This window comes from Phoca vitulina, unplaced genomic scaffold (genome assembly GCF_004348235.1).
Source record: "Phoca vitulina isolate PV1807 unplaced genomic scaffold, GSC_HSeal_1.0 scaffold46, whole genome shotgun sequence".
Lineage (NCBI taxonomy): Eukaryota > Metazoa > Chordata > Mammalia > Carnivora > Phocidae > Phoca > Phoca vitulina.
The window spans coordinates 10,102,834-10,118,460 of NW_022589749.1; the positions used below are offsets into that span (position 1 = coordinate 10,102,834).

General features: G+C 58.8%; 1 protein-coding gene across 4 annotated transcripts in view; it reads right to left on the reverse strand.

The window, feature by feature from the left end:
- Positions 1-15,627, reverse strand: part of PITPNM2 (phosphatidylinositol transfer protein membrane associated 2) — a 132,657-nt gene that overhangs the window by 65,061 nt on the left and 51,969 nt on the right. Inside the window, exon 1 of one of the 4 annotated variants that reach the window (XM_032431222.1) lies at positions 8,763-8,989. The exons of 2 other annotated variants lie outside the window; for them this stretch is intronic. The gene's annotated coding sequence lies outside the window, so the exon portion shown is untranslated. Of the gene's footprint in view, positions 1-6,712; positions 8,291-8,762; positions 8,990-15,627 lie in introns of those variants that run through there. One more of the 4 variants, XM_032431224.1, reaches the window with a different exon arrangement.

Below are 15,627 nucleotides of genomic sequence, written 5' to 3' on the forward strand. Positions count from 1 at the left end.
CTTAAAATAGGTGTCCACATGGCACACCCTCTCCGGGGTAGCTGCCCCCTCGGTCACTACCTCCTCTGCTCTGGGCTCTCTCCTTTTACTAACAGAGGCAAAGCTGCCCTAGCTGACAACAGAGCCGGAGGCTGCTAGAAGCCCCAGATCTGGCTTCTGGGACCAGCTGCCAGCCCACTGCCCCCCTGGCCAGTGCAGCAGACCTGCCCTTTACCTGGTGACATTCCGCCTGCTGAGTGGAAATTCCTGTCCACCTGGAATCTCGGACTGTGACCTGATATGGAAGCAGGGTCTTTGCAGGTGTGATTAGTTAAGGATCTCGAGATGAGATCATCTCAGATTTAGGGTGAGCTCCCAATCCAATGACAGGGGTCCTTGGAGAAGAGGAGGAGAGACAGAGGGGTTGGTCATGGGCGCACAGATGCAGAAAAAGAGTGATGCAGCCACAAGCCAAGGTGCACCTGGGGCCACCAGAAGCTGGAAGAAGCAAGGGAAGATTCACCCTTAGAGCCTTCGGAGGGAACACGGGCCTGCAGACCCCTTGAGCTCAGATTTCGGACCTCCGGAAGTATGAGACAATACAGTTCGGTTGCTCCAAGCCCAGCCTTCAGGCCGGTGTGATGGCAGCCCCAGGAGACAGGACGCGGGCTCTGTGGCATTGGGAAGCAGGACACTGCCCAAGCTGGCTGCACAGACGTTAGCCAGTGTCCCCCTGCTCGGGGGTCTGTGGGAGAAGAACCCAGGGTGTCCTGGCGGGGAGGCCACACCAGCACCCGAGCAGGCCTGAGCAAGCCTGTGACCGGGCTGTCACCAGGCCTGCAGCCAAACAGCTCAGGGCACTTGGGGAACCAGCGAGAAGCCCTTCTGCATCCACGGTGAAGACACTCAGGGGAAGTGACCACTGGATGTGCAACCACCCGGCCTCCCCGTTTTCCCTGCTTCCCCACACTGGCACCTGGACAGCCTTTTCTAGGCCCCCAGGTGCACCAGCCCTAAGCAAGCAGCCGGAAGCCCTCCCTGGGTGAGGTCCTAACCCAGGGACCGCAGCTTTCTCTGACGAGAAGCGCTCCACCCCCACCCTGAGCTTTGGCTCAGCATCTCCTACCCGTCTCTATTTTGGGGGAACCTCTCACTGGGGGTAAGAAGCTGGCCAAGGCTTCCCCAACAATTCAGCATCTAGAAACCCCCGGCACTCCACCTTCCTAGCTCTGTGGATGCTACCATGCCTAGGGACCAGGTGAGGACCATCCCAGCTCACAGGGCTCTGAGAAGCCCAGTCCAGCATTTCTCAAACTCATGGACAGGGACGAGCTGCTTTAGAAACATTTAGTGAGCTTGTTCAAAATGCAGATGCCCGGCCCTCCTGCCCAGAATCAGAACTGAATCAGAACCTCTGTATGAGAAGGCCAGGACCCTGCATTTAACACACGTTCCCACAATGATATCAGGAAGTCTACCGGAGGTGAGAACAAGTGGCCTGGGTTCCAGGTGTCCCTCTGGGTCTGGAATCAGAAGACTGAGCCCCCTGTGCTCAAAGAATCCTTCTCCCAGGTAAGGCTTCCCTGAAGGCTGGTCAGCTCCCCAGGCATGTGGCACTGACTCTCCTCTTGGCCCCTGAAGGCTGGTCAGCTCCCCAGACTCTCCTCTTGGCCCTTCCTAGACTTCAATGGCACCGCATGCTCTGCCTTCAGGCTCAGGTCCTGCGGCTTGCTCACCGCTGCCTTCCCGGGGCCTGGCCAGAGCAGTTGCTCGACAAAGGCAGGTGCCCGGCAAATATTGGTTAGGTAAATGATGTGCAGTCCAAATTCTGCCCCAGAGCAGCTGTCTGACCTTGGGCAGTTCCCTCCACCTCTCTGCCTCTCCGTAGAAAAGATTCTGGTCCTCCGCCTTGACCATTTCACAAGGCCACGGTGAGATTCAACCAATAAACCTGGACGCAACATGCTTTGGAAACTGCAAAGCCCCGTCCAAGCATGAGCTCTGCACACCAGCCATAACGCAGCCATCAAGTTCTCACTGACCGGAGATGAGCGGGAAGCCCAGGGCAGCAAGGTCAGCCAGGAGATGGTACAGGTGGACAGGGCGGCGGGAGAGGGCCCGGGGCAGGCCGGCTCCCGCAGTGAGGCAGGCAGGCAGATTCCAGAGGCTCGGCCAGCCTCCTGCCCACCCCGCACAGTCCACTGCTCTTGGGGGCATAAGCCCTGCCCTGGTCCCACACCCTGTGCGGCTGTGGCAGGACCCTGACCCTTTGCGGGCCTGTTTCCCAGGGGCAGCGAAGGTTTGAGCTAGACCATTTCCAAGGGCCTGAGGACCACGGTGACAGTGGCTCTGTGCCCTCAGGGACCCCCGCACTGGCAGGTGCTCGCTGGTGTTCCCCTAGAGCCCTCTCTTCACAGACAGGTTCCCGGAGTGCCCAGAGGAACGTGACCCTCGCCAGGCTGAGGCAGGAGCCCCTCCCACTGGCTGCCATGCTCGGCTCGCCCGACTCCCTAGCGGTCAGAGAGCAGGGCTGCCTGGCAGATGGAAGGCTCTGCTCCAAGGCACCTCAAGCTCTATGCAAGGCTGCCGCTTGGAGCCCTGCCTTCTAAATGACCTCACAGGGACCGACCGGTTCTTCAGCCTGGCCTGGGCTACTTGCGGTGGGGGGGCCCTCCTAAGGGCCCAGCACCCACATGCCGCTTCATGAGTCAGCCCAACCCGGATCGGCTGTGGGGTGAGCTGGGCCCGAGAAGGCCAGGACTCAGGCCAGCGCTGCTCAGAAGGCACATCACCACATCCCCAGCACAAGCCCCCCACAGCTGTAAACGGGGAGCAGTGGGGTAGGGGCCAGCGTGTGGGGGGGAAGGGGGGCTCCATCCTGCTTCCAGGAGCTGCCCAGCCCAGCATGGCTCTGGGTCACTCAGGAAAGCTCCTCTGGGTCTCTGTCGGTCTCCCCATCGGCCAGGCCTGACCCGGAACCCCAGTGTGCCAACTCCTGCCTGGGAAGGCAGAGGGCTAGGTGGTGATCCAAGCAGCGATTCTGGCCCTGGCTCTCTTTGTGGATCCAGGGGAGGCCCCTCCTTGGCACTATGGCCGCAAGCAGCTCCAGCCTGGACACACCCCCGTGCCTCAGTTACCCTGCTGCGCCGTGTGCGCTCAGGGGGTTGGCAGAGCCCAGGCTTCATCTGCCAGGCCCCGGGCAGCTCAGTGACCACGCCTCCTGACAGAAGGTCCCCCTGGCTGCGAGCGGCCCCGGCCTTCCAAACATTTGGGAGCACGAAAAGCTGCAGCTGGCCTGGCCCTGATCCTAGGAGGACGGGCTTTGATACACAGCGGCCATTTGAAAGCAATCCATTTTTAAGTCCTGCGCTGGAAGAGAGCCCTATAAAACGGTCACCCTGTCACCTTACTCCTGCGAGCCAGGCAAGCACAGTCTCACGTTCTTTCCCAACAGCCCTGTTCTGCATGGAGGGAAGCTAAGGTTCCCGGGATTAGCAACTTCTGGAGGTCACAGAGCCGGGACTCACCCTCCAGCCCGTGGCTAACAAGTCCTGCTCTTCCTGCCACCCCAGGTCTGCCCCTACCTCCCAGTCTCCCCATCCCGGGAGCCCAGAGTCTTGGGAAGGCCTTCAGCCATGCAGGTGAGCAGGGGCCCAGCGGAAGGATGAAGCCAGGCAGCTAGAGCGCTTTAAAGTGAACCGTCCACAGCCCTGACTGAGCCCCATCACAGCCACAGGCCGCGATAATGTGTGCCCACGCCTAGAAAGCTGTGAAGTGCTTCACAAGGGCACGGGGTGACAGGCCGAGGGAGGGCGCCGGCGTGGAAGAGAGTGCTCCGCTCAGGCCGTCTCTTTTGTCCTTCCCGGTCTCCAGAGGGCACCTGCCATTAACCCTGCTGCACGGGAGACTGAAGCTCGGAGAGGCCAAGGGAATTGTCCAAGGTCTCGCACCCAGGCTGATGGCAGCGTGGGGATCAGGACAAGGTCTTCTGACTCGCTCCCACCCTCTGTTCTTCCCCAGCGCCAGCTGGGCACCTAAGGGTGGGAGACACCCCCGAGCTGCTCTGGGGTGCTAACTCCTGTCCGCCCTGCTACCCTCTGAGCTGCCTTCACAGAGGTGATGGGGACCTGGGGAGGAAAGTGCCTCTCGCTATGGCAACAAGGTGGGGAAACTGAGGCACACACTGGGCAGCTGCTGCTAGGCTAGACTGAACAGAGCACGTCAGGTGTCTGGTTCATTCACTCCCACCAAGCTGGGCTTTGTCGGGGAGATAATGGAGGCACGGGAGTTTGCAAGGAACAGGGACGGGACTGGAGGTCTAGGGCTCCCTCCCCTCAACTGCCTCGAGGATGGGAGGGTGGCCATTTACTGCGAGGGGCTCGCAGGAGCCCAGGCGGCAGGGGCCACAAGGCTGACATAATGGGTGCATTTGCAACCACAGGATAAACCAGCACCCCATCAAGAAACCATCAAGAGTCACAAAATTTTCTCTGGGCCTGGGACAGCCGGTAGGCTGTGTCTGATGGAAGAAGAGACTCAGGCCACAAGGCAGGGGCCCTGGGGAAGGCATCCCAGCCTGGTGCCCCATCAGAGAGCCCACGGAGGGAGCTGGGGAGGAGCCTGAACTCAGAGGCCCTTGTGCCCAGGACCGCTGCCTCTCGAGAGACTGCCGTGGCCTGAAAGTCTCACCCCCGTGGCTCCCTCTCCCCCTAGCCATCAGCCTTTTCCATGTGGCTTCTTGTGGGGGTCTCTGAGGTACAAACCCTCATCTGTTACGTCACTATTCTGTCCACCTTTGGGGAAAAGCCCTCACATTGCTTAAGTCTTTTTTTTTCTTTCACATAATTTTTAACTTACAGAAAAGTTGCAAATATAACGTGAGAATTTTCATATACCCTCTCCCCAGCACAACTGTTTAAATCACTTGCTTTACCATGTGAGTGCTCTCTCTCTGCATGTCTCTCTGCATACGATCTACACGCATACAATCTGCTCAGAACCATCAGAGCGTAAGGTGCTGCAAAGTTCACAGGCATGATCACAATCCCAGCCCTGTCCCCCCATGCCAATTCATGGGGTTCACTGCCAGGCACCCTCACAACCCCTCCTTCGTGCTGAGGCGTGTGAAGGAGGAGGAAACTGAGGCCCAGTCTCCTGATGTACGGTGCCCCTCCTACTACACGGAGCCACCCACACCTAATTCTCAGCATAGAGCAGACAGACCCCTCTCTGTGGACTGTCTTCCTGACATGATGATGCCGGAAACATTTTTAAAAGAAACCAGAATAAAGAGCGGGTCCGGACCCGGTGATGGAGATTCTCTACGGTGCAGTGTTGACTCCCAAGTTCCAGGCAGGAGTGGGGCTGGGGGAGGGTAGTGAGGGGCTCCCCACTCAGGCCCTGGGCTGCGGCCTCCAGAGCCTGCTCTCTGCTTCTTTCTTTTTCCTTTTCTTTCCTCAGACAACTGGGATGGATGCACTCCTCTTCATCCCAGAGCCCTGTGGCACAGGGCCCAGTGAATGAATGAATTTGAATCTGAGATCTGAGTTCACGCTGACTTCCCCGGGTGGGCTTCTCAACCCCTCTGAGACTCAGTGTGCTCGTAGGTAAAATGGGACCACACCAAGCACTTCGAATGCAGCTGCAGACCGTTAACTTAGATGAGATTTGTGCCACAAGGCAGTGGGGGGGTGAGTCTGCTGAGACTGTGCTCTGAGAAACGAACCAGAAATGGGGAGAAAACGGGAAGCAAAGCCAAGGAAGCCTAAATATGAACACTCCAGAGCGTGGATACGCGTGCGCACACCCGGCCTTGCTCAGCACATCTACCGCTTTGCAGTCTCTCTGACAACTCCCCTTCCTTTTGGCTTGAGACGCTCAGAGGCCCAGGATGCAAAGCTGGCAGCCAGGGGCTTTCCCTGCAAACACAAACGCGCCGGTCTCTGTGGTACGGCTGACAACGCAGCCCCGGGGGCATGGGAAAGAGGGGCACCGGGAGAAGTGGGTAGGAGCTGACTGTCTCACGCAGGTAAGACACAGAGCCGAAAAGCGGTGCAGAAGAGGGAAGTCGTACAATCCTATCAACACCAGGGGCCGTTTATAGGAGATCACGTTGCCATAAGCAAAATGCCAATAAGCCATAAGCAGCCCTGGTGGCCGAAGGGGAAGATGGATCTGTCTGTGTGAGTTTGCACACGTGCGACTGTTTGCGTGTATGCGTGAGGGTGTGAGTGTGCCTGTGTGTACGGGTGTGTGTGCGTATGTGTGACTGCCTGTGTGTGCAGATGGCAGGGGTGTGTATGTGAGTGTGGGTGTGAGTGCACACGTGTGACTGCATGCATGTGTGTGCACGTGTGTGTGTCAGGGACATCACAACACAGGTTGGGATTGTTGATGTTCATGAGCTGCTTTTCTCCTGCTCACTTCCTGAAACCATGTGTGTCACGAAGATCAGCAGCCACCACCAACGGACCTTCTCCAGGCTGGGCACGGGGCTGGGCCGGGGCACCGGCTCAGCTTCCCAGGCGGACGCGGTCCTGAGTCCTAGAATCCCGGATGCCGAACCAGCGCCGCCCTCCTGCCTGGCACAGCCTGGGTGGTGGACGCCAGCGTTCAGGGGAAAAATAAAACAGATTTTCCTCTCGTGAGATCTGTCTGAACCACCGGGCTTCCCACCGAGCCCTTCCCTGGATCCCAGGGCTCCCGTGGAATTAAAGAAGAGAGAGTCACTCACCGCCTGAAAGCCAGCCAACGGGTGATTATTCCACTTTTCCTGGAATGAGCTTTCCACACTTTCTCTGGCTGGAGCCATCGGCAGCCAGGGCTCCCACCTCTCCGACCTGCTCTCACACCCTCTGCAGCTCTTTACAAAAGCTTTCAAGTAAGTCACTGCTACGTGAAATGACACTAAGAGAGGAGGCCGGCTCCTTGTGCTGGGGGACCCGAGGAGGGGGGCTGCCACGGAGCACTCAGAATTCACTTCAGATGAAAGCAGGCGGGTTGGTGGGGCAGCCCCGCTGTGCTGTCCTTCTGACTTTCAGGCTTGCTGGGATCACTGAACACACACGTGTGTCACCCAAGCAACCCCCCCAACCCTGGATGCACATGAGAGGCCCCCGGGGGACAGAGTCCCCCCAGCTGCGGCACGCCCCCGCGGCGGCTGAGAGCAAAGACGGGAGCTGATCGCCGCCACACGTGGGGCAGACCTCTTTTGTGTCACATTGGATAATTCCTTGCGCCAGCAAACCAAAAGCAAACCAAACAAAACCAGCACACCGCCCCCCCCACGCACCACTCAACTCGTAAACTTATCGGAATTTACAGCAAACCAACGAGAGTCCAGACGCGGGTAATGTCATTAAGAAGCCTGCACAGCGCCCAGATGCCAGGAGGGTCTCCGTGACAAACTCCAGGCTCAAAGCGAAGGGAAAGCAAGACGGCGCAGACATCTGCAGACACAGAAGCATTCTCCTCATCCAGCCCAACAGGAACCAGCCTGATCATGAAGGGGAAGCAACCAGAATGCAGGGTGGAGGGCAGCTTGGGAGAAACAGGGCTTTGTGGGATGTGCAAATGCAGTTGGAAGAGGCCGGACCGCAGAACCAGACGGGGAGCCCTGTCTCGGGCCGCCCTCGAGGCGGATTTGTTATTAAAGCAATCTGTCAGAGGAGACACTGAAACAGAATATATAATCCCACCAGACGCCCGGGAGCCTGACTCTGAGACACATAGCTGCCGTTTCAGCCCCCCCCCGCGTCGGGCGCCACCTTCAGAGTCTCGAGCTGTTTCCCCTCATACCTGAACCAAACTTTGAAGCTTCCCTGTGAGTCAGACGGGCCACTTGGCGCTCGCCTTCTATTTAAAGATCACAGAGGGCTTCTCAGACAACATTCAGCCCGTGGCTTCTAAGGATGGGTACTAAATCCGTTCCCTTTGGGCCTCACTTTCCATTAACCTAGGAGATGTTCTAGTTGACCATGGGAGGTTCGCCCCTCCGCTGCTGTGCAGGAGGCAGAGGTAACAGGGAGGGGGCTCCCTGCCCCCCAACCCCCCCCCTAGGGCGCAGATCTGGGGAATGCCCTGGGACCTCAGCCACTCCCTCCAGGAAACCCATCCTAAGCACCATGGCTGGAAATGGGGAAGACGAGACAGAATGCCGACCCACTGGGCAGCGGTCTTAAAATCCCGTCTGCACCAAACTCTGCCGAGGGACTGTCCCAAACAGATGGCCGAGCTGCCAGGAACTAGCCAGCAGATGCTTCTCGCTTCCACTATCCTCTCGGAGATTCTTTGTTACGGGGACAACACATTCCCCCACTGAACTCCATTTCCAGGTGAGCGTGAACTAGGCAGAGATGCGCAGCGCGCGGCGGGGGGGGGGGGGGGGGGGGGGGGGGGGGGGGGGGGGGGTGCCGCTGGGGAGCTCTGCCCCATCTGGGGTGCAGGTGCGGGCCTCGCCATGTCCCCTCCCCCGGCCAGATCAGGTCCGGGAAAGCAGGCTGCCCGTGCTATGTAGCAAGTACATGGGAAAACAGGAGTGCAACAGACAGCAGCGGGCCCAAGCGCCTGGGGCCAGGAGCCAGGCTGCTCACAGCCGTCGGGAGACCCCACGCCCCCCAGCTGTGCTGAGCCCCCTCCCAGCCTGCGAGGCAGGCCGTGCCTCTCCCTCCGCAGCTCCCTCCAGCCCCGCTACTCAGAGAAAACAAGCAGCCCACGTGACCAGACCGAGCCTTCCTTGCTAATAAACCCGTCCTGAGGCTGTGACAGTTTTCGCGGAAAATTACCTTTCAGGAAGAAAATGTAAGGACGGGGCAGAGGGGGGACAGAGTGGGAGAGCCGGAGCGGCGCGCGGCAGCCCCCCATGTCTGCGGAGGTCCGCCCGGCTCCCCATGCTGCCGGCCGCAGGGAGCCGCCCCCGGCTCGCAGCTCCGCAGGCAACCCTCGCCCGGAGCGCGGAGGTTCCCGGACGGACAGACGGCCGGCCGGCCGGCACGCAGGAGCCCGGGGCTGGCGGGGACGCAGGAGGCAGGGAGGCCGGGAGGAAGAGGTGGGGAGAGGGGAGGGAGGGAGGGAAGAGGGAGAACTGCTTCTCTCTCCTCCGCTGGGACCACTGAGCTAAGTTGCCATGGAGAAGGGGGGGCCGCTGGCAGAGCCTGAGGCGGGCGGAGGAGCCATATGCCGGAGGGAAGGCGTCAGCCGAGAGCCAATCCGCACCTTCTCCCGGCCGCGCAGCCTCCCCCAACCCAAGCCTCGGGCCCACGGCGGCCCAGGGGCGCAAGGAGCCGCTCGGCGCGGCGGGAGCCTCGGGCTTCCTCACCCGCTCCTCGCTCCGTCACGCCCTGCCCTGCGGAGAGCCGTGTCCCCATCTCGGGTCGCGCTGCCGGCCGGACCACGGGGGCTGGGACCAGAGCCCCTCCGACCGCCTGGGCAACGCCTGGGGCCCTGGCGTCCGGGGAGGCACTGCAGACCTCCACCCGCCTCCCCATGTCTAAAAATCAGAGGGGCCGGACCCTGAGTCACAGGCCGCATGAGCGTCAGCCACGTCTCCCACCCTCAGGAACAAGTGTGTCCCCCCGCAGAGGGCTCCTTTGCCCAGAGCTGCCTATGCGGAGGGGCAGGATGGGGGGGTGGGCAGGGGATGGGGGGCGGACTCCCCAGGACACCTGCTCCCACCTGCCAGCCGGGCAGCCTGGCTGCTTCCATACAGAACCCAACTCCAGGGCCGGCCTTTGCCACTGGCTCGGTGGCACTCCGAGCAGCAGAAATGGGGCTGGGGAGAGAGCCAGGAGGCCTGGCTTGGGGGTCTCCGTATCTCCTCATGGAGATCATGCAAGGGGGCAAGTCCAGCCATGTCTCTGGGCCTCAGTTCCTCATGACAAGGGAGGATAAGCCCACCACCCCCCTCTCCCAGCCTGCACCCCCAGGCCCTGGGACACCCGAATGGCCGGGGACAGTGAGGGGGCACGGGCACCGGGAAACACACCACCTCGGGGAACCCACCCCACACCCCGCCTCTCCTCGCTCCCCGAGATGGACTGGATGAAGGCTCTACACAGCCTGAAGCCAGCACAGAGGCCTTGGCTCGCTGCTCTGACGCAGACAGACCAAAGGGTGGCCCACGCGGGAGTCCAGCCTGAAGGCCGCAGCCTTACAAACATTCTCCCTTCATGGTCTTTTCATGCGTTTATTTTTATAAGTTTTTATGTACGTATGTAAGTAAGTGAGTGAGTGAGCTCTAGGCCCAACGCGGGGCTTGAACTCATGACCCTGAGCCAGCCAGGCGCCCCTCCCTTCACAGTCTTGTTGTCACGTTTTCCCCTCGAACCTTTATTATGAAGATGCTCCAACATACAGCCAAGTCGGAAACATTTTATAAAGCACATCCCTCCACGCGCCACCTGGATCCTGCCATTCTGTCTCACTTCTTTAGGGTGGCAAAACGGATATAACCCAAAACTGACCGTTTTCACCATTTTAAAGTATTCAATTCGGGGGCCTGTGGTACATTCACAGTGCTGTGCAACCATCTTCTTCAGTTCCAGAACATTCTCATCGCCCCCAAAACCAGATAGCCTCTCACTTTCCCTTCCTCCTCTCCCCAGCCCCTGGCAACCACCAGTCTACTCTCCATCTCTACGGATTGACCTCTCCTGGACATCTCATATCAGTGGAACCACGCACTATGTGGCCTTTGTGTCTGGCTTCTTTCACTTGGCATCATGTTTGCAAGGCTCACCCAGGTTGTAGCAGGTGTCCGTGCTTCCTTCCTCCTGGCGGCTGCACCATAGTCCCACTGGATGGATGTGCCAGATGCATTCATCCTTGGAGGGACAGGTGGGTTTTGGCTAGTGCTCTCTCACTTTTAAAAAGAGTTTCTTGGCGACACATCCTGAAACCCCTCCTAAGGGATTTGGTCTCGAGGGGACAGGCTGAAGAGGCTCCAAACTGAATATTTGCTCCCCACCGGTAACAGAGCACAGGAAGCAGGGGTCCCAGAGCCCGTGTGGGGCCAGCAGATGAGCCTTGACCTCCTCGGTCCCCAGCTCGCTGGGCAGCAGGACACAGGAGCATGCCAACCCCACATCCGTGCTCCGAGACCCAACGGACCCGGGCTCTAGTACTCTCTGGCGCCCACGGGCTACACAACCAGCAAGTCAGTCCCTGCTCTGAGCCTCAGCTTTTACATCCGTAAAATGGGGGCAACAGTCTCCATCGTGGGGTTGTGCTAGAAATGGGACGGGCACCGCCGCATAGAACTTTCCTTGATGATGGACGTGTTCCATGTCTGTACCATCCTGTATGGCCACCACCAGCCCCACACAGCTCCTGAGCACCTGTAGTGGGGCTCTTGTGGCTGGGAAATGAAATTTTAAATTTTATCTCACTTCAATTTAAAATGAAAATCGAGTAGTCACAGGGAGCTTGTGGTGATCACCCCGGACAGCCCCAAGGACTTGTTGAGATGGGACGGTGGGACACATGCCCAGGCTAAGCACCCAGCTCCGCAGCCCTGCTCCTTCATTCCTCCCTCTCCCTACTTACCCCACACTGTCTGGGTGGTAGAGCAGGCTTCTGTCTGCAGCCTGGCCCCCGAGGCCCCCTCTAAAAGGACAGAGGGCAGGTGGTCGGGCTCTCAGGGAACAAAGCAGGCCCCAGCTGGGGAGTGGGCTCAGAGGACTCCATAATGACGTGGATCCTTGAACCACTGACCTCTCCTCCTGTCCCTACTGGCCCCAGACTCCTATTCTAGAACCCCATCTCCTGCCGTTTCCCCAGACTCCTATTCTAGAACCCCATCTCCTGCCGTTTCCCCCAGCAACTCCTGAGGTCATCCCTGGAATGTCTGGGCCAGAGCTATAGGATTGGAACAGACCCTCCCCCATTCCTAAAGTGGCAGCCGGGACCCCTGTGGGGATGTGCAGCAGGTCCTCAGTCCCAGGCTGGGCTGCTGGGCTGGGCCCCCAGGGAGACCATCCCAAATGCGTACAGAAGCTTTCGAAGATTCCGTCTGCCAGAATCCAGACCAGAATCCCATCCGACCTGCTCACTTTGCAGAAGCAGAAACCCAGACTCAGCTGGAGGAGCACGGGCAAGGCAGGAAGAGTTGGGGGCTCAAGCCACGCCCCCAGCTCTGCCCAGTCTGCATGGGCCTCCTTAGAAGCCACTCTGGAACCTCCTGAGTAGGAGGGGCCCCACATCGGGGCAGGTCCAGGGCCCAGAGATGGCTGCGTGCTTCCAAGGAGCTATGCAGCTTCAAAGCCTGAACAGCAGGAACTGAAACCTAGCCAAGCCAGCCCACTCCTGTCCCTGACCTACCCCAACCGCCCACGATGGGGAGGGAGAAGTGACATCTGGGGACTGAAAGGGAGGACTCCAGAAAAATCTGCCGCAAAGAACCACAGCTCCTCGTGTGAACTCATGAACAGGTGTGGTCACCCAGAGCTGGGAGATACTACTGAGGACAGGGAGCCCCAGCCTGTCCCCACTCCCCGCCCCCCACCCAGCAAAGCCTCTTACTTCCCAAGAGCCCCTGCCTCCCCCAACAGAATGGCCAGAGGGATCCCCTTCAAACCGATGCCCCATGCTGTCCAGCATCAGTAGCGGCCTTCCCTCTGCCCACAGCCGCCTCCCATCCTCACTAAGGCCATCCTCCGTCTTCACCCCAACCGGGCACCGCCACCCCCCCAAACTTTCTCACTTACTTCACAGCTTTGATCCTTATGGAAGACACTACCTACTTTTCTTTCTTCTTCTTTTATTTTTATTTTTTAAATTGTGGTGAAATACATCACATCAAATTTACCATCTTAACCATGTTTAAGTGTCCGGTTCCGTGGCATGAAGCACACTCACACTCTCGTGCAGCCTTCACCACTGTCCACTTCCAGAACCCTTTCGTCTGGCAAGACCGAGGCTCTGTCCCCTTTTAACACTAACTCCGCACTCCCCCTCCCCAGCCCCAGGCACCCACCCCTCGCCTCCCCGCCCCCCAATCTGACTCCTCTGGGCATCTCAGATACATGGATGCACACGGTATTTGTCCTCCCGTGTCTGGCTTCGTTCACTCAGCATGTCCTCCGGGCCCATGCATGGTACAGCACATGCTTTTAAGAAAACAACAATCATCTCTCCCACTGCCGTGGAGGCTGCATGAGGACAGGTACTGGGGTTGGCTGTCCTCACTGCTGCACTCCCAGCTCTCCAAGAGCACCTGGCACTGAGCAGGCACTGAATGAATCTTCTGAATGAATGAACGAACGAATGCACGCATGCATGGAAACTTGGCAGAGGTCAGTCACCCACAGGTCTGGGCCTGCCCCTCCCACCACTGTGGACCAACTCCCACGGATGGCGGCCCCTCCCCATGCCGCTCCCCACTCCTGCCCTGCAGTCTCATGCCTGCCATTCCTAGGGGTGACCACACCCAGCACTGCAGGACTCCCCCCGCCCCATGGGCTTTCTCCGCAGACCCGGCTCGTCTATGGGAGGATTATTACAGGGACAGAATGAGTGCCCTGCCACGGGCGTGACAATTTGCTCTGAAACCTCACAGCAGCTAGCGCGGTGCCCAGAGGTGGGGAGAGAGAGGTGAGCAAGGGCCTGGAGCGTCCCCTTCTGCTCATGGACTAGGGAGGCCGGCACCCAGCAAGGCAGCTTTCTCCAGTGGGGATCTGGAAGACCTGGGGTCCATCTGGGGCTCACCACCTTGGCGGTCCCTTGCCTTTCACCTTCTCCACCTCCTGCCTGGCTATTTATGGCCTCCTAGCCTCTGAGAACTCATTTACCCATGTCCTGCACACACGCAACAAGCCTGAAAAGGGGACGGACGGTGCCGGGGGGTGCTCTCCCTTGCCAGGCTCGGGCTGCCCCGGGACAGGAGGTGGCTGGGAGAGGGCAGCTGCCAAGAGCCCACAGCCAGCTCAGCGCCCGCTAGACCTCAGCCAGGTCGAGCCAGGTCACTGTGCTGGAAGACAGTGACCCCAGAAGAGCCCCAGACCACGTCAGAGCTCCTCCCGGCTCGGGGAAAACAAACAGATTGGGACAGTGGAAAAACAGCTGTACCTTTAAATTATTTGGCCCACAGATATGAAAAACATTTGCATGTTGAAGCTGTGTGCATGTTTGGTTATTTTTAGGGTGAACCCAGTTGCCTCCCCTTGGAACCGGATGGAGCCCAAGAGGCACGTAGTCCTTTTTCCCAGACGGGGGTCCTGGTCCAGTGTCCCTGGGAATGAGGGCTTGAGGATGAGATCCCTGGGGCTCACAGGCAACAGGGCCCCCAGCAGGATGTGCCCCAGGGGCCAAGGCAGGTCTGCTGGGACTTTTCAGATGTGTCACTGTGGACATCACGGCCACCCACCTGGGTCCACGCAGCCCGCTGCCCCCTGCTCAGAGTAGGATCTGAAGGAAGGGAAGAAAGCTCAGGGCTCTGCCTTCACCCATGCCAGGCCCAGCTAATGGGAATATTTTGCTGACATATTTCTAGAACAAGCGGCAATTAGAGCAGATTTTCTCTTCCACTCCCCCTCCCCAAAACAGGAATAAATCAGTTCTACCAATTTCCCAGCTAATGATTTCCTCCATTAAATTAAAAAGAAGAAGAAGAAAATGTTTTTCTAAATGGATTACCAGCCCTGTGCTTTCAGAGACCATGTGACCTGTCAACCCCTCTTAAGTCCTGATACATCAAAGTCCCTTAATTAATTTTTAATAAATAAAAAAGCCATAGTCTAAGAAGCACTCCTCCTGCTTCTGCCCCCAGGCGGCCCGGCCCACCGGGGTCAGGTCCAGGCTGGGCTGTGGGAAGCCAGCTGAATCAGGCCAAAGGTGACCTGAGAGTCAGGGCACAAGACCCATCACCTGGGGGAGAAAAACGAGCCTGAGATGGGATGCACCTGAGCACACAGCCCAGGACCCAAGATGAACCTCAAGTTGTCACATGCGCCACGGAGGACCAGAGGTGGGATGAGGCCTTGGCTTCAAGGGGCGCCCACCTGGAAGGTGCAGACAGGTGAAGCCGTAAGTTGAGGAGCCCCAGCCTTCGGGCACAGGGACAACGTGAGTTACTGTATCTGGGACCCGCGATGCTCTTCCCCCTTTTGTTCCTCTGTGGCTCCTGGGACAGGGGCAGGCATGCGGAGCTAACACCCCACTTGTTTCTAAAAAGTCCACCCCCAACAGCATGGGCGAACCTTGAAAGCATTATGCTAAGTGAAAGTAGGCAGACACAAAAAGACAAACTCTTTATGATTCCGCTTATAGGAGACGCCTAGAACTGGCAGATTCATGGAGACAGAAAGTGGAATGGTGGGGATGGGGGAGGGGGAATGGGGAGTTAGTGCTTAATAAGGACAGAATTTCTGTTTGGGGAAAGAAAAGATTTCTGGAGATGGAGGGGAAGGAGGGAGGGATGGAGGGGAAGGAGGGAGGGATGGAGGGGAAGGGAAGGGGGAGGGATGGGGGAGGGAGGGAGGAGGGAAGGAGGGAAGAGGAGGCACAGAGAGGAGCCTCAAGCTAACAGTGGTAGACACCCCCCCCCCACCACCACCAGCTTCTGCAGCTCTGACATCCGGATCGGACTACGTGAGTCCCTGGAAGCTGGTGGTAAAGTTCTCAGGGCAGGTCCCTTGGGGAAGCCCACAGCAGGGT